This window comes from Canis lupus, chromosome 22 (genome assembly GCF_011100685.1).
Source record: "Canis lupus familiaris isolate Mischka breed German Shepherd chromosome 22, alternate assembly UU_Cfam_GSD_1.0, whole genome shotgun sequence".
Classification (NCBI taxonomy): Eukaryota; Metazoa; Chordata; class Mammalia; order Carnivora; family Canidae; genus Canis; species Canis lupus.
Genome location: NC_049243.1, coordinates 34,393,565 through 34,420,658, shown reverse-complemented (window position 1 = coordinate 34,420,658; position 27,094 = coordinate 34,393,565).

Below are 27,094 nucleotides of genomic sequence, written 5' to 3'. Positions count from 1 at the left end.
TGCCTTTGGCCCAGGGCACGATCCTGGAGACCCGGGATCGAATCCCACATCGGGCTCCTGGTGCATGGAGCCTGCTTCTCCCTCTGCCTGTGTCTCTGCCTCTCTCTCTCTGTGCCTATCATACATAAAAAAAAAAAAAAAATTAAAAAAAGAAAACAGAGCCTATGGGGCACCTGGGTGGCTCAATCAGTTAAATGTCCAACTCTTGATTTTGGCTCAGGTCATGATCTCAGGGTCATGGGAAGGAGCCCTTCATTGGGCTCTGTGCTTAGTGTGGAGTCTGCTTGAGATTCTCTATCTCCCTCTGCCCCATCCCTTGCTCATGAGCAGTATAAATAAATAAGTTAATTAACTAATTAATTAATTAATTAAATCTTGAAAAAGAAAGAAAGAAAACAGAGCCTAAAACAAATATCCATGTGCTATTAATGTTTTGACTAATATTATCACAGGGAAATAGAAGTGGGGGTATGGGGGGAGGAAGTGTGGCCAGAAAGGATAGAGACCAAACAGAATATAGGCATTAGGGTACTCACCATTCTTAATAACAAGCACAGCTAATTGATTAGCCTTCAATGATGTCTTCATAGAGGCTTTATGAATTTCTGTTTTGTAGAATAGTCCTTGGGTAGGAGTAAGAAAAATAAATTTACTTTCTTGGTTCTTGCTATAGTGTTTTCCCTCTATGAGGGTTTAATGATAGTTAAGCCATGCCTTTCAAATTGTATAATTAAGCCAACTTCTTTGACCAAAAGTCTGGATTTTCTCCAACTCTGGAAATGATGGGAAGAACTAACAACACGGTTTAGTTTATAACTTTGGTGCTTGGCTCTAAATCTTACACTTTTGTGCACAGGGGCTCACAGAAGGCTCATGCAAATAAATGGTCACTTGTTAGTTGCTACATTAGCCCATGAAATAGTGGCTGTATGGTTCACGACTCAGGGGTTCTCACTGCAACAGCTGAGAACAGCAGACATGGGAGTGGGAAAGGGAGTGAAACAGGAAAGATGGCAGTACTGAATCTAAAAGACACACATATGACATGCTTAAGACATGCATCAAAATTTTAGTTTGAGTCATTGTATTTGTTATCTATTACCAAGCAACAACTTATAAAGCTGAGTGGCTTGGAGGACATCAGGGAAAATGCAAAAAAGGCAGCTCCAGTGGCCCATCCCTCCCAGAAACATTAAAAAAATGAGCAAAAACTATCAGAATTAACTTTGTCAAAACTCTATAAAACAAAGGGATCCAGCAACCAAGGGAATGCTTCATCTAGCAAGGAAATTTAAAAATGGTAAGCAAGCTGTGTTGTATTTTCATTTAGCTTGCCTTTCCTTCCTTCACAGCTGGATGGTGGTCTTGAAGCTGTAGCCTGGTCCCAGGGGGACAGAGCAGCTCTTAGGAACAAAGAATTTGTGTTTGTATCTTCTAATCTGTCTGGGGCTACCTAAGAACTGACATAAGCCATTTATCTCTGTTATACCTAACTTGGCACTCACTTGGGGTGGAAACACAGTAATCATTGCTGGAAAATCTTGTAAGGCACATAACCCTCAGTTGCCTAAGGCAAAATGTTATGTTCCAGGTATACAACTGAGCTCCTAAAGTCTTGAAGGAAAAACTGGGAAGATAGTTTCTTTGGGAAATTAGGATATTAAAAAGTCCCTGTGTATTCTGGGGAATTTAGAGAGCCGTGACTTTGCCTAGGGCAAGATGCATATTCAGAGAGGACCTGAGAAGATCCTAAATTTTTACTGTGGCTGATCTCCAGGCTAGCTAAGCACAATGTGAAGGGTAAGGCAGGGTTGTAAATGGCCTGCCTGAAGTGTTGAAGGAGTTCCCCAATTCCTATATATAAAAATTAGGAGATACTTTATTTTTTTATTTTTGTTTCATTATTCTCTCATTTTCTCTTTCTCTCCTGGCATTCAAGGAAATTTTTGTCAAAATATTAACCAAATAGAAGTTAAGGAACAGAGACTTCAGAGGCCATACAAGGAATACAGACATTCCAAAATAGTTTAGAAAAGTCACAGGATAAGTAAACAGCTACATCCCAAAACAAGTAAGGGGAAAAACTGAAGAAGGAGAAGAATGTGACTTTTACAACCACATTAAATTATCTGGCATGATCAGTTATGAGCAAAATGTTTTGGAATATACAAAGGAATAACAAATATAGCTCTTTCAAAGACAAAACCTACAAAACTGTCCCTGAGGAAGCACAGCCATTGTTACTAGACAGAGACATTAAATCAACTTTTAAATATGCTCAAAGAACTAAAGGAAACCACGGACAGAGCTAGAGGGAACTAGGAGAACAATATATGAAGAAATATAGAACATCAATGGAGAAAGAAAATAGGAAAAGAAACAAAACAGAAAAACTAGAGCATACAAGTAGGGTAACTGAAATGAAAAATTCCCTCCAGCAGGAAAACAGTAGATTTAAGCATGCAAAAAGGAATCAGTAAATTGGAAGAGAGGGCAGTCAGAATTACCCAATTTGAAGACCAGAAAAGAAAAAGAATGAAGAAAACTTTAGACCGAGACTGTGGAATACCATCCAACAACATCGCATCACATGAATAAGTAGGATCCTTAATGCAACATTCTCCATTTTTAAAGATTTTTTTTTAAAATATTTTATTTGTTTGGGATAGAGAGAGAACACAAGCAGAGGGAGCAGCAAAGTGAGTGAGAGAAACAGTTTCCCCACGGAGCAGGGAGCTCAGCTCTGGGGCTTGATCCCAGGACCCTGAGATCATGACTTGAGCAGGAAGCAGATGCTTAACCGACCACACCACCCAGGTGCCCCCAGAGCAGACCATATCTTAAGCAGCAAAATAAGTGTCAAAAATTTTTGCAACGTTGAAATCATAAAAAAGAATATTTCATGAACACAATGGAGTGAAGTTAGAAATCAGTAACAAAATGAAAATTAAGGGATCCCTGGTGGTTCAGTGGTTTAGTGCCTGCCTTTGGCCTAGGGCATGATCCTGGAGTCCCAGGATCTAGTCCCAAATCAGGCTCCCTGCATGGAGCCTGCTTCTCCCTCTGCCTGTGTCTTTCTCTCTCTCTCTCTCTCTCTCTCTCTTTCTCTGTCTCTCATGAATAAATAAATAAAATCTTTAAAAAAATAATAAAAAATAAATATGTGGAAAATTCATAAATATGTGAAAGTTAAACAACAAACTTTTAAAGAGTGGGTCCAGAAGGAATCATAAGAGAAAGTATAAAATATTTGGAGATAAATGAAAATAAAACCATAGCGTAACAACTAAACAAAACAATATCTAGAGCAATCAGAGGCATCAAAGACTATTAAACAAAATTTTAGGAGTAAATGCCTATGTCAAAAAAACAGGAATATCTAAAATCAATAACTTAAACTTGTTCCTTACAGAACAAGAAAAAGAAAAAAGGGGTCCCTGTGTGGCTCAGTCAGTTAAGGGTCTGTCTTTGGCTCAGGTCAGGACTTCTACAAAAAACTCACTGCTAACAATGTGTACTCAATAGAGAAAAACTAAAATCTTGTCCTTAAGATTAGTAAGAAAACAAGGATGTCCACTTTCATTGCTGTATTCAACATAATACTGGAAGTTCTAGTCTGAGCAATTAGGCAACAAAAATAAATAAAATACATCAGGATTAGAAAGGAAGAAATTTCCATATGGCTCAGTAATTCCAGTCTGAGGCGTATATCAATAAATTGAAAATAGGTATCCAAATATAAAACATTTTTTTTTATCATGGTGACACCTGCAGGTCAGGGCCAGCCTTCGCCCAGAAGAGTGGTTTGTGGAATTTCCCAGCCAGGCAAATAATGCACACTTGGAATCAGGAGAGTGCAGCAAGTGATGGCCCCCGAGTGTCTGGGTCCTCTTAAGCAGCAGGAGAGGCTGGTCTTGGAGGTGCTGGTCTGGGAATCTCAGGGGTTGCTCAGAGAATGGCTGAATCAGGCCCCAGGTGCTGCAGTGTCCCAATGCTCTGCAGAGAAAACCCAATTTCAGGAGTTTCATAGGAGGCCCTTCAAGCCCTGGGCTGATAAACACTTGGGTGCTTCTGGTGCCTCTCCCAGACTTCTCTGTATGTTTTCTGGCTTACACCACCCATCATGCAAACCCCACTGCTCTTGTGTGCCTGATCCTCACTTCAAAGTCACAGTGTAGTGGAGAGGTCTGGCCAGTTGTGGGGGATGGCTTTGGGGTGGAAAGGGAACTCCAGAGAGCAGAAGGAGGGTGGCACTTGCTCATGCCTGGGCTGCAGATCCTTAGGATTTCAGGAAAGGAAAATGTGCTGACCCAAGAGCAGGCTTCTGGTGTTAAGCCCTTGATCACAAATTGGACAAATGCCAAGTTTCATGGTCAAGCAACCCAAATATGCCTATTCATCTTCCTTGGTCCAATTGTTGCTTCAATTCATGATATCTATAATTCACCCCTAGAGAATATCGCTGCCTGTTCGTGGGGCCTTTCATCTGAAGACCCACCTCAGGACATTATTCTCTTTCTGACTCAGTGCACCTTGACACTGTTCACAATGGCCAAAGGTAGAACCAACCCAAATGCCTATCACCGGATAAAAGGATAAATCAGTTGTGGTATATGCAAATAATCAGAATATTATTGATGTTCTTTCTAGATCCACCATTTAACTACATTCTCTCATAAATCATTTTTTTCCTAACCTCAAGACCTGGATCTCTTCTGCTCGAAAATCTATTAGTTGCCATCTTCCCAATCTCTTGGTCTGAGGATCCTCTCTTTGTGAGACAAGTAAATCTTACTCATCGTTTTCTTGATAAGTTTTCTTTTCTTTCAAGCTATAGTATGCAATACCACTTGATTTGGTAGGTGGAAAACTTTTGCTAATTCACCTTTTTCTATTCCTTGATGACCAGATCTTTTTTAAATTCAAAAGTCAAGATGACACTTGTATTTTTCATAACTGCTTTATGACACTACAGTATTTCTGTGATTTGTCCAACATGTTAAGACCTAGTTGTTGCTACACAAAATAAAAAGAATATTAGTTATACATTGCTGTGTAATGAATTACCACAAAACTTAGTTGGTTTATAATAACCCACATTTATTACTTCAAAATAACTGTGGATCAAGAATCCAGCACAGTTTAGATAGGTTTTTTTTGTTGTTGTTGTTTTTTTTTTTTTTTTTTTTTTTGCTTCTGTGTTTCTTGAAAGAGTATAATAATCAAGGAGTTGGCCAGCATTTAGAGTATCCGTGGACCAACTAGGAAATGATTTCCTTCAGGGTCACTTATATAGATGGTTGTTGACAGCATCATTAAGAACAGTTTGACCGAAAGACCTCAGTTCTTTGCTAGCTATTACACATGGGCCTCTCCTGAGTGGCTTTTTTCTTTTTTTTTTAAATCAAAGCTAGTAAGCTAGTAAGATGAAAGTCACAATTTGTGTAGCCTAATCATGTGACATTCCATCACTTTTGGCATATTCTATTTGTTAGAATCAATTCACTACCCTAGTCCTCACTCAAAGGGAGGGAATTTCACAAGGTTTGAACAGCAAGATGTGGATGTCATGTGGGGCCTATCTTGGAGTTTGCCTGCCATAGTACTGAAGAGGTTTCATTTAAAAAATTAGCTAATATTTCTATTTTAAAAACCCCATGATTTTACTAAAATACCTATCTTAAAAGTGGAAGCCTATGGTAGGTAGAATAATGGCTCCCCAAAGATTTCCACATCTTGATTCCTGGAACCTGTGAATATATCATATGGTAAGGGATAATTAAGATTGCAGATGAATTTAAATTTACTAATCAACTGAAATTCAGATAGGGAGATTATCCTAGATTATCCAGATGGGTTAAAATATGGAAGAGGGAAGCAGAAGAGTCAGTGTCAGAGTGGTACAGTGTGAGAAAAACTCACTCAGCCACTGCTGGGCTTGAAGGTAGAATGGAGCCACAAGCTTGGGAATGAGGACAACCTCCAGAAGCTGCAAAAGGCACAGAAAGGTTTTGTGTGTGTGTGTGTGTGTGTGTGTGTGTGTCCGTTTGTTTGTTTGTTTGTTTGTTTGTTTGTTTTCTCTCTCTCTCAAAACCAGAAGGAATGAGACCTTAAGAAAAATAAAAATAAAGTAACTTTAGTTCATGAGATCCACTCCAGAATTCTGACATTGAGAACTCTAAGATAATTTTTTGTAGTTTTAAGGCACGAATGTGTGGCAGTTTGTTAAGACAGCAATGATAAATTAATACAGAGATTTTACCATTTTACTACAAAGGGAAAAGTAAGTAAATGGTAAATGAAGCAATATAGACAAATATAGAGATGTGTGATTAGTTAAGAATATATTTGTATACGTGAATGTTGTATGCATGTGACTGGTAGGAGTGATTATTGGATAAGGTTAGATTGGACAGAATATACTATGGTCAAAATAAAGTTTGTGTAGATGTAACAATTTTAAAGAAATATTACAGCCCATCATATACCAAATATGAACCACAGAGCCTACTATTAAATCATTAAGGTTAAGGATTAATAATTGATTTTAGTTTTTTGGAGAAAGCAGACTTTGAGATAGTGGAAATTACATTTGTTAGGTAATGCAAAACAATACCTTTGACAACATAATAAAAGATTGGGTCTCATAACTTCATCTCAGTAGGTACCTTAGTTTTAAATCACTGCTTCACTTCGATACTTTTCACCTAAATGCATTTACTGTGTTCGTGACTTTTAGTACCAACTCCTCAGAAAAAAAAAAAAAAAAAGAAAAAAGAAAAAAAGAACTTTTTAATATATTTCTAATTTTCTGTATTTTTTTATTTTCAAAAAAGATTTTATTTATTTATTCATGAGAAACCCAGAGAGAGAGAGAGGCAGAGACACAGGCAGAGGGAGAAGCAGGCTCTGTGCTGGGAGCCTGACGTAGGACTCAATCCCGGATCTCCAGGATCACACCCTGGGCTGAAGGAGGCACTAAACCGCTGAGCCACCCCAGCTGCCCATTTTCCTGGATTTTTAAAGTTCTGTTTACTACTAGTATCTCTACTCAGCTGCAGAGACTTATAATTATTACATTCAACTGTGATATACTGTCTTAGACTTGTTTGAAGAGGAATGTCACCCATTATTAATAGCAAGTAGAAGTGGAGAGCATATATTATACATTGGGGATTAGATTTGATTTACAAAGCTCACAAATTGCAAAGAAAATCTGTGGATTTACAGCATTTGGTTGTTGGGCTAGGTTTCTAATTTTATATGATACTCCAAGGGAACTTTTTTCCTTATATAAAATGCCCATGGAATTTTTAAGAAAAGTTCTAGCACTTTCAGATTACAAACAACAGTCCCTCCGGGTATTGTAAAAGTAAATCATGAGCACCACAATTAAGAAACAGTTTTACTGAAATGAAAGTTATTGGAGACATTTATCTCTGATACTGTAAAGAATGACAAAAGTTCTATCTTTTTTTTTACATAATGATCTTTTTATGTTATGAATTCCCAAATTTTTAACTCATGATGAATATACAGAGTTTTCTAAAACCGGAATTGTGTTATTTGCTAGTGGTCATGCTTTTCTTCTGCTTTGAGCTCCATTATAACATAAAGAGGATCACAAAATGTCACTTTGACAGAATATTTTCTTTTTAAAAAAGATTTTATTTATTTATTCATGAGAGATACAGAGAGAGAGGCAGAAACACAGGCAGAGGGAGAAGCAGGCTCCATGCAGGGAGCCCAATGTGGGACTTGATCCCGGACTCCAGGATCATGCCCTGGGCCAAAGGGGGCCACTCAACTACTGAGCCACCCAGGCGCCCGAATCTTAATGATCATTCAGACCAATATGCTCGTTTTTCAATTATGAAACCAAGTCTTAGATATTATGAAAAGTACACAAATTTACATAGTTAGCTGTAGAGCTGAGTATATAACACAGTTCTTAACTCCCTTTCCATTTTTCTATACCACATTTTCTTTTTTTTAATAATAAATTTATTTTTTATTGGTGTTCAATTTACCAACATACAGAATAACACCCAGTGCTCATCCCGTCAAGTGCCCCCCTCAGTGCCCGTCACACATTCACCCCCACCCCCCGCCCTCCTCCCCTTCCACCACCCCTAGTTCGTTTCCCAGAGTTAGGAGTCTTTATGTTCTGTCTCCCTTTCTGATATTTCCCACACTTTTCTTCTCCCTTCCCTTATATTCCCTTTCACTATTATTTATATTCCCCAAATGAATGAGAACATATAATGTTTGTCCTTCTCCGACTGACTTCACTCAGCATAATACCCTCCAGTTCCATCCACGTTGAAGCAAATGGTGGGTATTTGTCATTTCTAATGGCTGAGTAATATTCCATTGTATACATAAACCACATCTTCTTTATCCATTCATCTTTCGATGGACACCGAGGCTCCTTCCACAGTTTGGCTATTGTGGACATTGCTGCTGGAAACATCGGGGTGCAGGTGTCCTGGCGTTTCACTGCATCTGTATCTTTGGGGTAAATCCCCAACAGTGCAATTGCTGGGTCGTAGGGCAGGTCTATTTTTAACTCTTTGAGGAACCTCCACACAGTTTTCCAGAGTGGCTGCACCAGTTCACATTCCCACCAACAGTGTAAGAGGGTTCCCCTTTCTCCACATCCTCTCCAACATTTGTTGTTTCCAGCCTTGTTAATTTTCCCCATTCTCACTGGTGTGAGGTGGTATCTCATTGTGGTTTTGATTTGTATTTCCCTGATGGCAAGTGATGCAGAGCATTTTCTCATGTGCGTGTTGGCCATGTCTATGTCTTCCTCTGTGAGATTTCTGTTCATGTCTGTTGTCCATTTCATGATTGGATTGTTTGTTTCTTTGCTGTTGAGTTTAATAAGTTCTTTATAGATCTTGGAAACTAGCCCTTTATCTGATACGTCATTTGCAAATATCTTCTCCCATTCTGTAGGTTGTCTTTTAGTTTTGTTGACTGTTTCCTTTGCTGTGGAAAAGCTTCTTATCTTGATGAAATCCCAATAGTTCATTTTTGATTTTGTTTCTCTTGCCTTTGTGGATGTATCTTGCAAGAAGTTACTGTGGCTGAGTTCAAAAAGGGTGTTGCCTGTGTTCTCCTCTAGGATTTTGATGGAATCATGTCTCACATTTAGATCTTTCATCCATTTTGAGTTTATCTTTGTGTATGGTAAAAGAGAGTGGTCTAGTTTCATTCTTCTGCATGTGGATGTCCAATTTTCCCAGCACCATTTACTGAAGAGACTGTCTTTTTCCAGTGGATAGTCTTTCCTCCTTTATCGAATATTAGTTGCCCATAAAGTTCAGGGTCCACTTCTGGGTTCTCTATTCTGTTCCATTGATCTATGTGTCTGTTTTTGTGCCAGGACCACACTGTCTTGATGACCACAACTTTGTAGTACAACCTGAAATCTGGCATTGTGATGCCCCCAGATATGGTTTTCTTTTTTAAAATTCCCCTGGCTATTTGGGGTCTTTTCTGATTCCACACAAATCTTAAAATAATTTGTTCTAACTCTCTGAAGAAAGTCCATGGTATTTTGATAGGGATTGCATTAAACGTGTAAATTGCTCTGGGTAACATTCACATTTTCACAATATTAATTCTGCCAATCCATGAGCATGGAATATTTTTCCATCTCTTTGTGTCTACCTCAATTTCTTTCAGAAGTGTTCTGTAGTTTTTAGGGTATAGATCCTTTACCTCTTTGGTTAGGTTTATTCCTAGGTATCTTATGCTTTTGGGTGCAATTGTAAATGGGATTGACTCCTTAATTTCTATTTCTTCAGTCTCATTTTTAGTGTATAGAAATGCCATTGATTTCTGGGCATTGATTTTGTATCCTGCAACGCTACCAAATTGCTGTATGAGTTCTAACAATCTTGGGGTGGAGGCTTTTGGGTTTTCTATGTAGAGTATATTGTCATTGGCGAAGAGGGAGAGTTTGACTTCTTCTTTGCCAATTTGAATGCCTTTAATGTCTGATGAACTGGATGCAAAAATTCTCAACAAGATACTAGCCAATAGGATCCAACAGTACATTAAGAAAATTATTCACCATGACCAAGTAGGATTTATCCCCGGGACACAAGGCTGGTTTAACACTCGTAAAACAATCAATGTGATTCATCATATCAGCAAGAGAAAAACCAAGAACTATATGATCCTCTCATTAGATGCAGAGAAAGCATTTGACAAAATACAGCATCCATTCCTGATCAAAACTCTTCAGAGTGTAGGGATAGAGGGAACATTCCTCGACATTTTGAAAGCCATCTACGAAAAGCCCACAGCAAATATCATTCTCAATGGGGAAGCACTGGGAGCCTTTCCCCTAAGATCAGGAACAGACAGGGATGTCCACTCTCACCACTGCTATTCAACATAGTACTTGAAGTCCTAGCCTCAGGAATCAGACAACAAAAAGACATTATACCACATTTTCAAAGCACCTGCCAGCCTCAGGCCATTGATGAGGATCTGGGCTCACAAATTTAAAATATTATCTTTACAAAAATTTTTACCAAGCAACATTATTTTTAATGCAATCCCAATATAGGAAAAAGAATCTCACATAATAAATATTTAAAGAAACACGCATCAAGGACAGGTTTTTTTTTTTTTTCCTAAGTTTGCTTGGAATGTTGCTACTTTGTTCCTATGATCCCAACCTTAATATTAGGATCCCTTACTTTCTCAGTGAAGTAAGATGCAGTGCCATCAGCTGTGTGTTGGGGTAGAATTGTGATGATGATAAAGGAGAAAGGATGAGGTTGTGTTTACATATAATAAGAAAGTGAGCTTCCTAAGGGCACAGAGTAAGATCAGCAGGCAGTGTTAGTTGTCTGAGATGTGTTATCATCTATTCAAAATTAAACCAGTGAAACTATGTGATTTTTTTAGAGGGTAGTTGACTTTATCTGTGATTGGGGTACTACAATTAAGTGTGATGATAAACAGAGGCTCTAGTTTACCAAGAATATTTGAAATAATCTGAGTATAACAAACCATGGAATCAAATTTGGAAAGATAGAGGTCTGTGCAACAGATATTTGTATGATATAAATGATGACAGATAATTTTTTTAGTAGTGAGTGGGAGGGATGGGAGGTGGTAGTCCAAGAAAGTCATAACTAGTGAAGTTACCTGTGATAACAAAGGTATAACTAAAGGAATTGTGTATGTGAATCATGAGTTTAAGTGAGAAGCTCAGGATATTATTGAAGGACTGGCTAAGAGGAGTTTATATTATAGCCCAGCAGAGAGGAGGTTTGAAAGCTCTACTGAGCAACAAAGAAAACACCTGGTCCACACCACCAAAACTCTTTCTGGCCCTGAGATTTGATAACGGCAAAAACAGCTTCCTCTTGATAGTGCTACAGCCAGGTGGTCTCCAAAGCAGCTGCTAATAAAGGCCAGAAAGTAGAGAGAAAAATTCAGAAAAGAGGTTATGATAGAGCAGAGTTTGCTGCTAACAGATGTGGGGTTCCCGATGGCAGAGAGAAATGTAGGAGTTGATTAGAGTAGCAGATTCTAAAAGTCGCGAGTATGATATAGAGTAATTCTGAATCTATACAAAATTAACAAAACAGAGTATTCCCCACATGGAAGACTGTATTTAGGCATGCAAAAATTATAATGTCAAACACTAAACATCATGGAATTTATTTAGAGGAAAGACCCCTTGGCTTCCAAAAACATCCAATGGGCTTTTAGCTTGTTTTCCAGCTACAAGGCACATTAAAATCAGTAAATTGCCAGAGGGGAAAAGCAGGAATATAAATAGAGGCTAAAAACAGCAATAAAATGAAATAGCTAGAAAACTGGAGATCAGAAAAAATAAGACTGTGTGAGGGAGGCAAGGAAGGAGGAAGAGAAGGGACAAAGGAAGGCAACAAAGTACTAAAAATAATATTCATGTCTATTGCAAATTGGTATGCAGGTTAGAAGCCCTCTTTACACCTGCTCACAGTATCTAGGGGTAGCGTTGCACTCTTGTAGCTTTATACTGCATCGCTTTAGTTCTTCATAACAATCTTAGGACCTTCAAGGTACTATATTTACACGAAGTTTTTAGTAGCTATCCAAATTACCAGGATCCATCCTACATAGGAGCAGGAAAATCTCCATTGAGTGATGGAAATGTTCTATATCTTAACTAGGTTCTTGCTTGTATGCATTGAACAACGTACTTTAATCTACGAATATTTTGGCATGTGATTTATAAGTCAATTCAGTTGATGAAAAGTACTTAAGCTTGGACACTAGCCCCAGAGTTTCTGATTTAATTGGTTCTGGGTGCCACCTGGGTATCAGGTGGCTTAAAAGATCCCTAGGTACTTCTGATTTGAATGTGATTGTCTTCTTGGCTTAGCAGACAGCTGCCTGCCTGCTTTGTTCTCCTGAGGCCTATTCTCTGTGTGTGCATATACACCTGGTGTCTCTTCCTCTTATAAGGAAGTCCTATTGGATTATAGTCTTAACTTTAACTACCTCTTTAAGGATCCTGTCTACAGATACAGTCACATTGGGGATTAGGGTTTCACACCTGCGAATTTTTGGAGGACAAAATTCAGTCCACATTATGTTCTCCCTGTATTGGTAAAATAGAATCACCTATGAAATATTCTTGTTAATAAATTGGATCTAAATATAATCAAAGATTTATGATTAATTTCAGGGGTACAGAAAGCACAGGTGTCTTAGAGCAGCTGCTATAACAAAATACCAGTGACTGAGTGGCTTAGACAACAGAAACTTATATCTCAAAATTCTGGAGGCTTGTCATTCAGAGATAGGGTTCCAGCATAACCAGGTTATGGTAAAGACTTTCATCTTGCCTTGCAAACAGTGCGTCCTCACTTGGCAGACAGCACTCTACTCTGCTGCTTCTTGTGAGGACACTAATCCAATGTCCATGAGTTCCACCCTCATGACCTCATCTAAGCCTAATTACCTCCTACAGAGGCCACCTCCAAATACTATACCACATTTGGGGTTAGGGCTTTGATGTATAAATTTTAAGGCACTATAAATGTTCAGTCCATACCAAGAGAGACTGGATATAAATTATATGCAAGAAATCACACAGTTGATTCCAGAGGAAAGTGCAAGCCTACTTAATGTGAAAGAAAAATTGCACTATACAAGTTAAACAGAGAAGGGATACTACATCAAGACTGTTGCAATAGGAGAGAGAGGTTGAGTTTACTCTGCTGAAATAAAAGGTAAGTTTTAAACATTAAGGTGAGCTAGTGAAAAGTACTGGAGAATGTTATTAGGGAAGTTGGTTGGTGTCATTAGGCCATAAGTGTTTGCTAACTGGTGCTTAATTGACTCCTACCATCCCATTGAGGCTAGGAGATAGGGGTATTATATTCCCTGATAATTACATTTCAAAGTAATGGCTCCCAGGTACTTAGAAAGACATTATTGGATTGTAAAACTAGCAAAAGACTGAGATTTATATCTCAAAGAAACAGAGGAAAAATTTAGAATAGCAGATTTTCTAAAGTAAATTCTCTAAGGAGAGGGAGGTCAGAGGTCTGTACTCAGGAAGAAACCTGTCTAAAATTTTATCAAGCCAGGGGTAGTTTGAGACCTTCATCAAGCACAATTAACTTTTGATTCTTCAGGAAACAATGAGATTAAAAAAAAAAATGGAGGAGGACTTACTTATGAGACTTACAAAACAGAACACTGAATATACAACTTAGACATTTTAATAGACTGATCTGAACATATCAACTTCAAAAAAGGCATTTTTTATTATGTACTGAGTATTATATGAAAACTGTGTGTGTGTGTATAAATTTCATGCCTTTTATAGGTATATCCTTCAATATATAGAGATTAAATCAATGATATAAAAATATGCTCGAATATACATCAAAGAAGAGACTCTCTTCCTCTCCCTTTCCATTCCATTCATCCCTCCCTGCCTCTTACCCTCTTATCCATCCATCCTTCTGAGCATACCTGGGGATTACAATTAGCATACCTAGAACTCAGACCACAATTTCTAAGTACCTTGGGAAATTATTGTGTCCAAGACCAAAGCAAGGAAAGAATAATTTAAACCTGAAATAACTTGTTTTGTGAGAAAACTAAAGAATTACTCAGAAAACGATGGAAACTTTTTAAAAGAACACAGAAGCCAGTTCCCAGGAGCTTCCTTCCACCTATCAAATTGAGGTCAATTTGAGTATAAAAATACTACCGTTAATGGTTTTTCACATATTAAATAAAATAGAAATCTGTGGGTCAGATTTGGTTTATTGATTTCAACATTGAAATCAATAAACAAAACAATAAATAGAGGGGAGTAAAAGCTCTTGCTTACCAGAGAATACCAAGTGGTAAATGTAAAATGACATATTAAAATAGAAAATCACACTTGGCAACCATCATATTAATGATCAAATCATACAAGAAATATCCAGCGATGCTAAAACTAGTGGATGAGAATAGGATGAAAAATGAGATTTTACATAGCCTTAGAATATCCTGCAATAAAGCACTTATTAATTACAATGGGAGTGGGTTGAGGAAACAAGTCACTTTGCAACTGGGAAACACAGTAGACCCCGTCTTCAGTAAATCAAGTTAATATCACCAGTAATGGGTGTCCATGATGATTTTGTGATAATTTGGCTGACAATACATAACCTGAATCTAATCAATGGTGGTACTCCATAAATACACATAGATATTTAACCAAATTATTGTTTTGTACTAAAAATTTTGGGGTCATGAGAGCCAAAAAAACCTGAGGAAATATTTTAAATTGTGGGAAACTAGGAAGACATAATAAGTGAGTGCATTTTATGGTTCTGGCTTGGATCCTTTTGCTGTAAAATAAAACAAAATAGTATTGAGACCATTGGAAGGTCTCTGGGTGATGGGTATATGGAAGTTAGTTGTATTATTTTTGCTGTTTATTTAGCATATTTGTGGATATGAATATATTTAAACAATGTAATATGTAAATGTAAAGAGTTTCTCTGAGTTTGAAAAATAGTCGTTCTGGGATGCTCTATTGTCTATATTCTAAGTTTGAAACTTTGATGATTTATAGAAAAAAATTAAAACAATATATTTGTTCATCTTAAAAAGGATGTGATAACAATTTCAAAAACATATAAAAGTAGAATTGAAAATTAATTCCCATCTCTTTTTTTCTTCTATTGTTTCTTTTAATTGCAGACAAAAAATTAAACATGGCAAATGTGTTACATTTTTTTCGAAGCTACCCTTTAAATTTCGAAACACTTTCAAACTTACAGAAAATTGCAAGAATTAAAGAGAAAGAAAGAACACATGCTTTACACTCAGAAAACAAACAGCAGACTCTGGAGAACTAAGTTTCTCCATGGTGGTGTGTTACAGCTGGCTCTACTCCTTTGCTATGTGTGCTGTATTGTGCTAAGTGGAATTTTACCAACCTGCAATAGTTTCTGCATAACTTTATATTGAGAATAACTTTGGTATATTGCACCATAATTTACATGAGGTACTTCAACTGTAAAATCTGATACTTAGACTTTTATGAGTAACTCCTAGACATGGCCTATTACAAGTTCATTCAACATGCCCCTGGAAATGGAATGGTAATTTTATATTACATTTTATGATGGTGTCCCATCTCACCTATTACCTCAAAAGTCAGAGTTGAACTGTTTAGAAAATTAAGAGTTGAAAGCAGATCCTCTTTTATTATAGCAATAATTATCACATAGCACATATTAAGGATCTGGTGAGTACCGAATAATTTGATGTTAAGCTGGTGTTCTTTCTTGCATTTTGTAAAGTGCTTTGAATACTGCATTGTTTGGTTTTAAATAAACCACCTTTGTACATATATAGCTAATCAGGTCTTCCGAACCAAATAATTTTTCCTGAATAAAGATATAAGGTAGTAAGTGCCTTTAACAAATCCAAATTATACAGTCTAGTGGTTTTTATTATGTTTTTCCATTAAATGCAAACCTATTATTTGTTTTACTACACTATTTTTATAGTGAATCTAATTTAGTTACTACCTAGTGCAATCCAGAAACCAAAAAGCCTTTGAAGACTCCTGTTCCAACCATATCTAATGAGTTAGATACTGAAGCTGGCCAATACTATTATTTCAGTATCTCTGTAATATGATTAGATTTTTGCACTCCATAAAATATTCAATGACTCTCCATAATTTAGAGAATAAACACTAAATACTTTTATTTTTATTTATTTATTTTTAAAGATTTTATTTATTTATTTATGAGAGACCCAGAAAGAGAGGCAGAGACATGAGAAGCAGGCTCCATGCAAGGAACTCGATGTGGGATTTGATCCTGGGACTCCGGGATCACGCCCTGAGCCAAAGGCAGACACTCAACCACTGAGCCACCCAGGCATCCCACTAAATAGTTTTAAATAGTGGTACAAGGCCATTCATGGTCTGCACCCACCACTTTCTCCCAGAGGCACCCCGGTACCAACACCTGTGGATTTTTAGATGCAGGGGGTCTTCCATGGTGCCTGCCTTGCATTATCTTTTTTTATACTGGGGATCAGCACTGCTTTCAACTCCCTCCCTACCATGTCTGCCCAATATCCTGTGAGTGTTTGTTCATCACTGAAGATACAGCTTAGGCATCTTCTTTGCTAGCTTTACTTGACCCACCCATGAAATACTACCGTGTTTCCTTTATAAACCTCTCTCTTTAACACTTGTCTTGCAGTATTGGAATTATGTGTTTACATGCTTTTTCCCCAATTATATATTTATCTAAGCTCTCTGAGGACAAATATTCCTTCCATTTATCTTTGTGCAGTCTCTGTACTAAAAAAAAATTATTGCATTAATTTAGAAAATGGTTATCAGAATGATGAAGGGAGAAAAGTATTTGAAGCCCATTAAAATAGAACCCAGAAACTGATGCCCAGGTGGCATAGTTGGTTAATTGTGAGATCACAATCTCAGGGTTGTGAGATCAAGCCCTGTGTTGGGACTCCACGCTCAGGGCAGAGTCTGCTTAAGTTTCTATCTCCCTCTGCCCCTCCCCCTATTTTCTCATTCTTTCTCTCTAAAAAAAAAAAAAAAAAAAAAAAAATAGAACCTGGAAAAAAAAGAGAAGGGAATTAGAAAACATTCAGTTGGTTCTATAGATAGCTCATAAGTATAATTTTATTTAATTAATTTTTAATTGAAGTAAAATTGGTATATGACATTACTGGTTTCAAGTATGCAACATAATTTGATACTAGCATCAAAAACAAAGTGATCGCCACAGTAAGTCTTGCTACCATCCGTCACCATAAAACTGACCTCCTCATCTTTTTTACTCAATCCCCCACCCAGTCCCCTTCTGATGACCATCAATCTGTTCTCTGTATCTATAGTTTTTGTTTTGTTTTTAGAATTTTAATGTATGTGAAATCATATAGTATTTGTTTTTCTCCAACTGATTTATTTAGTGCAATACCTTCAAGATTCATCCATGTTTTTGAAAATGGCAAGAGTTCCTTCTTTTTATGGCTGAGAAATATTCCCTTGTGTGTATCTAGACCACATCTTTATCCATTCCTCCATTAAAAGACACAGATTATTTCTATATCTTGGCTATTATAAATAATGCTGCAATGAACATAGAGGTATATATACCTTTTTTCAGTTTATGTTTTCATTTTCTTTGATTAAGTGCCCAGAAGGGAAATTGCTAGATCATATGATAGTTCTATTTTTAGTTTCTTTTGAACTAAAATATAAATTTCAATAATGACTGAAGCAATTTACATTCCCACCAACACTATAAGAGCATTCTCATTTCTCTACATCCTTGGCAACATGTGTTATTTCTTGATTTTTTGATAGTAACCATTTTGACAGATGTGAGATATCTCATTGTTTTGATTTGCATTTCCCTGGTGATTAGTGATGCTGAGCATCTTTTTATGTCAGTTGGCCATCTGTATGTCCTCTTTGGAAAAAGTGTCTATTGACATCGGTGCTTGTTTTTTTTTTTTTTTTTAAGATTTTATTTATTTATTTCAGAGAAAGAGTGTGTGCACAAGTTAGGGGAGGGGCAGAGGGAGAGGGAAAAGCAGACTACCCCCTCCCCATCTAGAGCAAGAAACCCAATGTAGGGCTCCATCCTGGGATCCCTAGATCATGACCTGAGCTAAAGGCAGCCACTTAACCAAATAAGCCACCAAAGCGTCCCCATGCCTATTTTTTAATTTATTTTTTATTACTAAGTTCTTCATATAGTTTGGATATTAGCCTCTTATTGGATATATGGTAGCAAATATCTTCTCCCACTCAGAGAATAACCACTCAGGTTATTTATTTTTTTATTTTTTGATGGTTTCCTCAGCTGTGCAGAAGCTTTTTAGTTTGACGTAATCCAGTTTATTTTTGCTTTCAATGTCATTGTCTTTCGAGTCAGATCCAAAAGAAATATCGCCAAGAATGATGTCAAGGAGCTTACTGCTTATGTTTTCTTTTAAGAGTTTTATGGTATCCAGTCTTACATTCAAGTCTTTAATCCATTTTGAGTTCATTTTTGTGTATGATGTAAATTAATGGTCAGTTTCATTTTGTTGTATGTGGCTGTCCAGTTTTCCCAGCACCATTTATGAAGAGATTGTCCTTTCTCCATTGTATGTACTTGTCTTTTGTTGTAAATTAATTGACCATTAGGTATGTGGGCTTGTTTCTGGACTTTTTATTCTTTTCCATTGATTTATGTGTCTATTTTTATGCCAGTATCCTACTGTTTTGATTACTGTGGATTTGTAGTATAATTTGAAATCAGGGATCATGATACCTCCAGCGTTGTTCTTCTTTCTTGAGATTGCTTTGCCTATTCAGGGTCTTTGGGATTGCTTTGCCTATTCTGGTTCCAGATAAATTTGAGAATTTTAGAATTGTTCCTTTTCATTCTAAAAAATGCCATTGGTATTTTGATAGGAATTGCATTAAATTTGTAGTTTGCTTTGAGAAGTACGGACATTTTAACAATATTCTTTCTTTTCATGAGCATGGAATATTTTTCCATTTATTTATGTCTTCATTTATTTCATCAATGTCTAATAGTTTTCAGTGTACAGATCACTCACCAGCTTGGTTAAATTTAGTCTAGATATTTTGTTCTTTTTGATGCAGTTGTAAGTGGGATTTTAATTCTCAGTTCTGATAGTTTGTTTTTAGTGTATAGAAACACGATTAAGAGGCATCTGGGTAGCTCAGTGGTTGAGTGCCTGACATTGGCTCAGTTAATGATCCCAGGATTCTGGGATCAAGTCTGGAATCAGGATCTCCTCAGGGAGCCTATTTCTCCCTCTGCTTGTGTCTCTGCCTCTCTGTAGTTCTCATAAATAAATAAATAAATAAATAAATAAATAAATAAATAAAATCTTTAAAAAAAGAAACACTGTCAACTTTTGGTATATTAATTTTTGTAACCTGTAATGTTACTGAATTCATTTATTAGTTCTATGAATTTTTCGATGAAATCTTTAGGGTTTTATACATATAGGATCATGTCATCTGCAAATAGTGAGTTTTACTTCTTTGTTTCCTATTTGGATTTATCTTATTTTACTTTATTTTATTTTTGTTGTCAAATTACTGTGGCTAGGACTTCAATACTATGTTGAGTAAATGTGGCAAGAGTGGGCATCCTTGTCTTATTCCTGATCTTAGAAGAAAAGCAGTTAGTGTTTCACTATTGAGCATGATGTTTGCTGTGGGTTTGTCATATATGGCCTTTATTATGTTGAAGTATATTTCTTTTATACCCACTTTGTTGAGAGTTTTTCTCATAAATGGATGTTGCATATCATCAGATTCTTTTTCTGTATCTATTAAGATGGGCATGTGATTTTTATTTTTTTATTTTGTTGCCATGTTATATCAAATTGATTGATTTATAGATGTCAAACCATTCTTGAATCCCTGAATAAATCCCACTTGATCATGGTGTATGATTCTTTTAATGTAATGTATTGTTGAATTTTGTTTGCTAATATTTCTGAGGATTTTTGCATTTATGTTCATTAGGGACATTGGTCTTTAATTTTTTTCTTGTGGTGTCCTTGTCCAGTTTTGGTATAAGGATAATGATAGCTTCATAAAACAAGTTTAAAAATATTCCCTCCTCTTTAATTTTTTGGAATAATTTGAGAAGGATAAGTATTAAATTTTCTTTGAATGTTTGGTAGAATTTACTGGTGAAGCCATCTGATCCTGGATTTTTTTCATTGGGAGGTTTTTGATTTGTTGTAATTTTAATTCCAATGTCCAGATCTTCAGTTTTATTCTTTTTTGAAGAGTTAATAAATAACACCATTGAAATTTGACTATTGAAAAGTTTTTTATTTTTTTTGAAAAGTTTTGATCATAAGATGTTGAAGCTGATCATCAGTTCTATAGGAATATTATTTTCTAGAAGAGCATTATAATATGTTATAAAAGATAGTTTTGAACAATTAAATATCCATTCAGACTTATCTCCTCTTTTTTAAAGATTTTTATTTATTGTTTGACAGAGAGAGAGAGAGCACACAAATAGGCAGAGTGACAGGCAGAGGGAGAGGGAGAAACAGACTCCACACCGAGCAGGAAGCCTGATGCGGAACTCGATCCCAGGACCCCAGGATCATGACCTGAGCCGAAGGCAAATGCTTAACCTACAGAACCACCCAGGCGCCCCGACTTATCTCCTTTTGTATCATCTCTCACCATAAGCATTTTCCTGCTCCTAAAATACCAATATCAGTAGTTAATAATTAAATATTGAGCAATTATTATGTTCTACGTTTTATGATTATCTCAGTTAATTTAATCTTCAAATGAACTGTATGGAATAGATATTGTCTTTATCCCCATTTGTGATATGGGGAAATCATAAAGTAGGGTATGAAATATACTTTCAAGATCACATAGCTGATAAGTAGTGCTGTGATATTTTAACCAGGAAGTCTAGCTCCTGAGCAGTAAGACTCTAAAATATTGCCTACATATGCCTATATCTTAAGGAAACTATATATGAATCAACTCTTTACTTTATTACTTTCTAACTAATTCTAGTTAATTTATGGCAATTTCATTAAAATATTTTTTATGTTAAAACTAAATAACTTAATGGTTTCCCACATATTAATTTCTTTCCCTTAGAATTTTTGGTGTAGAAATACACAGATCTTCCTTTTATTTATGTATTCATCTAAAGATTTTATTTCATTTGAGAGAGAGAGAGAGAGAGAGAGCACAAGCAAGAGAGGACAAGGGAGAAAGAAAAAGAATCTTAAGCAGACTCTGCGCTGAGCATAGAGCCTAATGTGGGGCTCAATCTCAGGATCATGATCTGAGCTGAAACTGGGTCGGATGCTTAACCAACTGCACCACCCAGGTGCCCCACAGATCTTCTTTTTAAATGTGTGTGTGTGTGTAATTTTCACCACACAAAGTAATAAAGCTCTATATAACCATATAGATATTTTTCTTAGAAATATTTTCTCCATTCATATATGTAAAATAAATCAAACCTATCATTTTGGCATTTAAATGTCAACCACCATATAGCATACTTTTAATCTTTTTTATTTATCTTCTCTGATATTTTTATAGCTTATTTTATGCTTATAATTATATCTATAATAAAACCTCAATCTGAGTGTGTAAGAATGAATTACTAGATTTTCTGATTCAATTCTTATTGATGGAAAGGGCTCCAAAATATTTGACTCAGTGAAAGACCAATACATTGGAAACAAGATTTATGATTTACCTGCCGATTATTAGACGTCTAGAGTGCATCATACTATTTTGTGATTTTTCATAATTTATCAAGTTTTTCTCATGTAATAAATGGGTAGCAAATGAAAATGAAATAATGACATATGATGTCAGTTACAAAATGGTTTGGTCAACTCAGGCTTTTTGTGTGTGTGTGGATATCATTGAGATTGTTTATGACATATAGCTTTTAAATCAGATCTTGTCACTTTAGGAATATGAGATTCTGTGAAAGTTCCATACAATTTCCTCTCTCTAAGGTTTATATTTGATAGATTTAATGTCTTTGCCTTTATACTTTATACACAGATTTCAGGTTCAAAACAAACAACTAAAGCAATGAAAAATATTTTTTCTTACCTGGGAGCTGCAAAGTAGACTTCAGAGTGCTATATCAATCCATATTGGCTGCAGTAATTCCAAGATATCAATATTTTAGAAACACCAAAGTTTATTTCTTTTCCACACTCTGAAGCTGTCTATCATTGTAACTACTTCCTAAATGTGTCTGCCTGCAAGTACCACATACTATTGCCATTCATGTTTCATTTAGCAGAGCATGTCATTTGACCACACCTTATCAAGGTAACTATAATCTTCCAGTATGCCCAGAAATAGATTGGGGCTAGGTATTGGCAACAGTGGTAATATCTATCAAAGGTACTAAGATGATAGGGAAAGACATTTGTGTCATAGTTTGCTCCTATTATGCCTATTTTACAATTTTTGACATTTCTACAGTTTTGTCTTCTAACATATTTTTTTCCTTTCCCAAATATATATTATTGCTAATATATGTTATTACGTTTGTACTGCTGTAAATCTGTTTTTGTCTCATGTTTTTGGGCTGCTTGGTACTTATATTGGAGACCTCAGGGAAGCCCAAGAGTATCATATATATTTACAGAAGATAGAGGATTTTATTGGACTTAAATATTTTTAAAGGATTATTTGCTGCTCAATATGAATCAAAATTTGTTTAATTAAAATAGTTAAATAGCATTTATTTGCTGTTAATTATGGCTTAGAAGGACAAGATGTTAGAGAGTAGAAAATCAGCTGAAAATGTCAAGCAATATAAAAAGGATGATATCACTAAGACTATACAAAGGTTCTGAGAGTGGGAAGAAGCAATTTTTTTTTTATTTTTTTAAATTTATGATTGAGAGAGAGAGAGGCAGAGAGAAGCAGGCTCCATTTAGGGAGCCCGACGCGGGACTCGATCCCACGTCTCCAGGATCACGCCCTGGGCCAAAGGCAAGCGCCAAACCGCTGAGCCACCCAGGGATCCTGTAAGATAGAAAGAAGATGAGAGCAAGAAAATAAATTTCCTGCTAGATTTAGATCTTGAGGTTAAGAAACAAGAAAATAAATCAGGACACATCAAACTGTGTCCAAAACATCTGAGTAAATTTGAGGATTTACCTTTAACTACTATCATCTTCCTCTTATACAATCTCCTAGGAACTTGAGACTTGAGGCTACTTTGTTTTGTACTACTCTCATATAAGCAAAAATATGTAGGAATTTCAAATAAAATTTTTATATAAAATGTTTCACTGTTACATCAGATAAGAGAACTGAAAAATAACTTTAATTCTATAAAGGAAGTTGCACATTTCAGTTAAACCACTGCATTGCTGTTTATAATGAGGCCTGTTACAATGTACTTTATTAAAAATACATAATTAATTTAACCCTGTATGAGATACTGGGGTTGATTGCCTAACTAGAGCTGAATCTTCACATAGTGCTGAGTTGCCACAAACTAGAGGCAACAAAAAAATAAAAAACTTTTGGTTCTAAGAAGATAGATATAAATGCCCCTATGAGGCTCTTAAACACACTCACCATTTCAAATATTTCTTGCCTTATTCCCTGTACAATGTGAATATGATAATAATAGCTATAGGCTTGTAAATGTATTATTCAGGGGCAAGAATATAACATAAAAGAATGAAAAACACAGGAATTAAAGAAAACAATATATTTAAATCCTTTTTCTCTTACAACATTGCTTTACTTAATTTCATTAAAATTCAAGCAATGCTTTTAGCTTATAGGCTAAAGAAAATATTAGTTATTTAAAAATGACAGTATGCCATTTAAATTAAATTGTATTGAAGAATTAATATATATTTTGAGGGCAGCCCAGGTGGCTCAGTGGTTTAGCCCGCCTTCAGCCCAGGGCATGATACTGGAGACCCGGGATTGAGTCCCGCCTCAAGCTTCCTGTTTGGAGCCTGTTTCTCCCTCTGCCTGTGTCTCTGCCTGTCTCTTTCTCTCTCTCTGTCTCTCATGAATAAATAAATAAAATCTTTAATATATATATATATTTTTTGACCTGTTTACTAGAATGTATATTTTTGAGCTATAGTTGTAACAGGCTAGTAGGTACAAAAGAAGGTACTTTGTAAATTAAAATGCATTATGATGTTTTAGTATATTATTAATAAGGAAGGTGATTGCATGTATATCAATACTTAAGCTTTAATATAAAATTTTATTTTAGAGTTCATGTCATGGATTTCAATTATTACTAGGATCATCTGTAACAATAGAATTGGCTATTTTAGAACATTTATCTCCCTACACAGATCCACATATATCTTTTTATATTGCAGTCTCTGGAGTGTCAAAAAAAATAGTGAAAAAACCATTAGAATTTCAGTAAGTAATGGAAAAAATAAGAATATAGTGTATTTAGGTAATAAATGATTGCCATTAAAAACAGTTGCTAAATGTATGTTATTTTTAGCAATCTCTATTTTTTTTTTTAAGATTCCTGTTTGGGCGTGGATATCTATGTATCTTCAGCTGCATCTGCTGTTTTCAAAGTGTATGAAGATATTCATATATGCACATATATGAACAAAGTATATGAACACTTTCAGTATGCACACATACAGTTTCTTGAAAAACTAATTCTTGAAGAATTCAAGTAATTTTAAGTTGAAGTTCATGTGAAAAGACACAATATCATATAGACTGCTTCTGTCAAATTTATTTTCTTTGTGCTTTCACCAATATTGATTAAGAATCTTTTTTAATACTTATCCCAAATGAATTTATAACATATTTTCTCTAACAGCTTTTGTGAGAATCTTAACTTATATGTAAGTTCTACTAATAAAGGCAGACATGTCTTTTTAAAAGTTAATAACTATACTATTAATTTTGGCTTAAAAAAAGACAAAGGAAAAACAAAACCCAATAAAGCCCTCCTACCAAGATCTACTTAATTTTGTATGTTGTACAAATTTATTTTTTTTGTAGTCTTCCTCCATCTAGAGAGATTTTTCAAGATAAAATGGAATGGGCATGAGACTCAATGATAAGTGATCTAAAGTGTTGGTGTGAAAGACCATACATTCTAAAGGAAATACTAACTTTTCTACTAGGACAAATTATTCAAAAATATATAATCTAGGTAATTAAATCTAAAATATATATGTTTTCACAAGAATAGGACCATTTATTTACAGTTCCTTCAGCATGTTTACTTTCTCTGTTTTGAAATGGAATTTTCTTATTTTTATTTTTTAGATATTTTTAAATATATTTATTCATGAAAGACACACAGAGAGAGGCAGAAACATAGGCACAGGGGAGAAGCAGGCTTCTTGCAAGGTGCCTGTGTGGGACTCAGTCCCAGGACCCCGGGATCATGTTCTGAGCCAAAAGCAGACGCTCAACCACTAATCCACCCAGGTGCTCCTGAAATGGAATTTTCTAGTGAAGGAAACAAAAGGCTGAGATGGCTGGGAGTTCAGGTCTTGGAATTCACGAAGGAGAGCTATAAGATTCCATAGAATAATGCAATAGAGCCCTTAGTTACTACTCAGTATAAAATGACAACCAAATAGGTGCAAAAAGATACTTCTCTCGGTAGCTAAATCTCCCAGAGAAATACTTAGCAAAAGGTGTCCTATTTGAAGAGGAAGTATCCAGAAGACTTGTCACTTTTTCTAGGTTAAGGGCAATTTCTTTTATATTTGCTTCAGGTGATTTTAAACATCTCTACTTGAAGGTGTCTATCTTGAAAATAGTGCTTTGAAAGGTTTTAGGTGACACACTAAACTTGATTCAGACTTTCCTCAAAGTTACCTATTTATTCATATAAACTAATTCCTCTGTGATCTCCAACCTATTGATACAAACTGGATTCCACATTCAGAATTAAAAAGGCCGGAGACCATGTTTTAAGTGCCACTGTACTGCTACTACTGAGAATAGTGGATCCCAAATCTCTGGGTCTTGGGCATCATGTGTTAAATGGTGGTAACTAAGTCCATTCATTTTTTTTTCCTATTTAGCCAGCTGGAGATTTTTATGTTTTCTTATCTTCTAAGTTATTTTTGGAATCTTGAGTGTTGCCAATGATTTTATCTTCTTGTGGAAGTTTAGCTTCTTATATAGTACTCACTCCTTGAATTAGTGTAGGAAGTATCTTCTGATAGTTTAGAAAGATCAAAATTAGATCTGCATTTTCAAGGCTGGTATTGATTTAATACACGGTAACAGTTGCTAGACATTCATTTGATATTCGGTAATACTCATCGTTAAAAAAAATCTTTGAAATAAGTTTTCAAATAGTGAAATAACACTATTATTATACACTTCTGAAAATTCAAAGTATATATCAGTATAATAGTTCTAAGATTTCCTACAGTGAAAACATTTACTGATTTTTAATACAGCATTTCCAGTCCTTACTCAAGTATGAAAAATACTCAAGAATCATTGTTTCATGGAGCAGTTCCTGGCAAATTTTGGCTTAATATGATGATGCATGACTCAAAGATGGCTAGTATCAATAGATAACATTAAATCAAAATTACACATTATTTCTACATATAACCCAGGGAAAGGTGAAGATTCCCATTATAAATTTTTAGAGTTTACAAATATAACAAAAGTTTTCTCTCTCTAAAACTGAAGAATTGTAAAAATCTATATATGTCTAGTAGAAGAAAAGAATATACAGAAAAAAGTCAAGGCACATTTAATACAGATCTTTGCCCCTACTGAATGTTTAAACACATGAGAGGCACAGAGAGAGTGCCTCACACACATTTCATCTAAATATTCTTTTTTTTTATTTATTTTTTATTGGTGTTCAATTTACCAACATACAGAATAACCCCCAGTGCCCGTCACCCATTCACTCCCATCCCCCGCCCTCCTCCCCTTCTACCACCCCTAGTTCGTTTCCCAGAGTTAGCAGTCTTTACGTTCTGTCTCCCTTTCTGATATTTCCCACACATTTCTTCTCCCTTC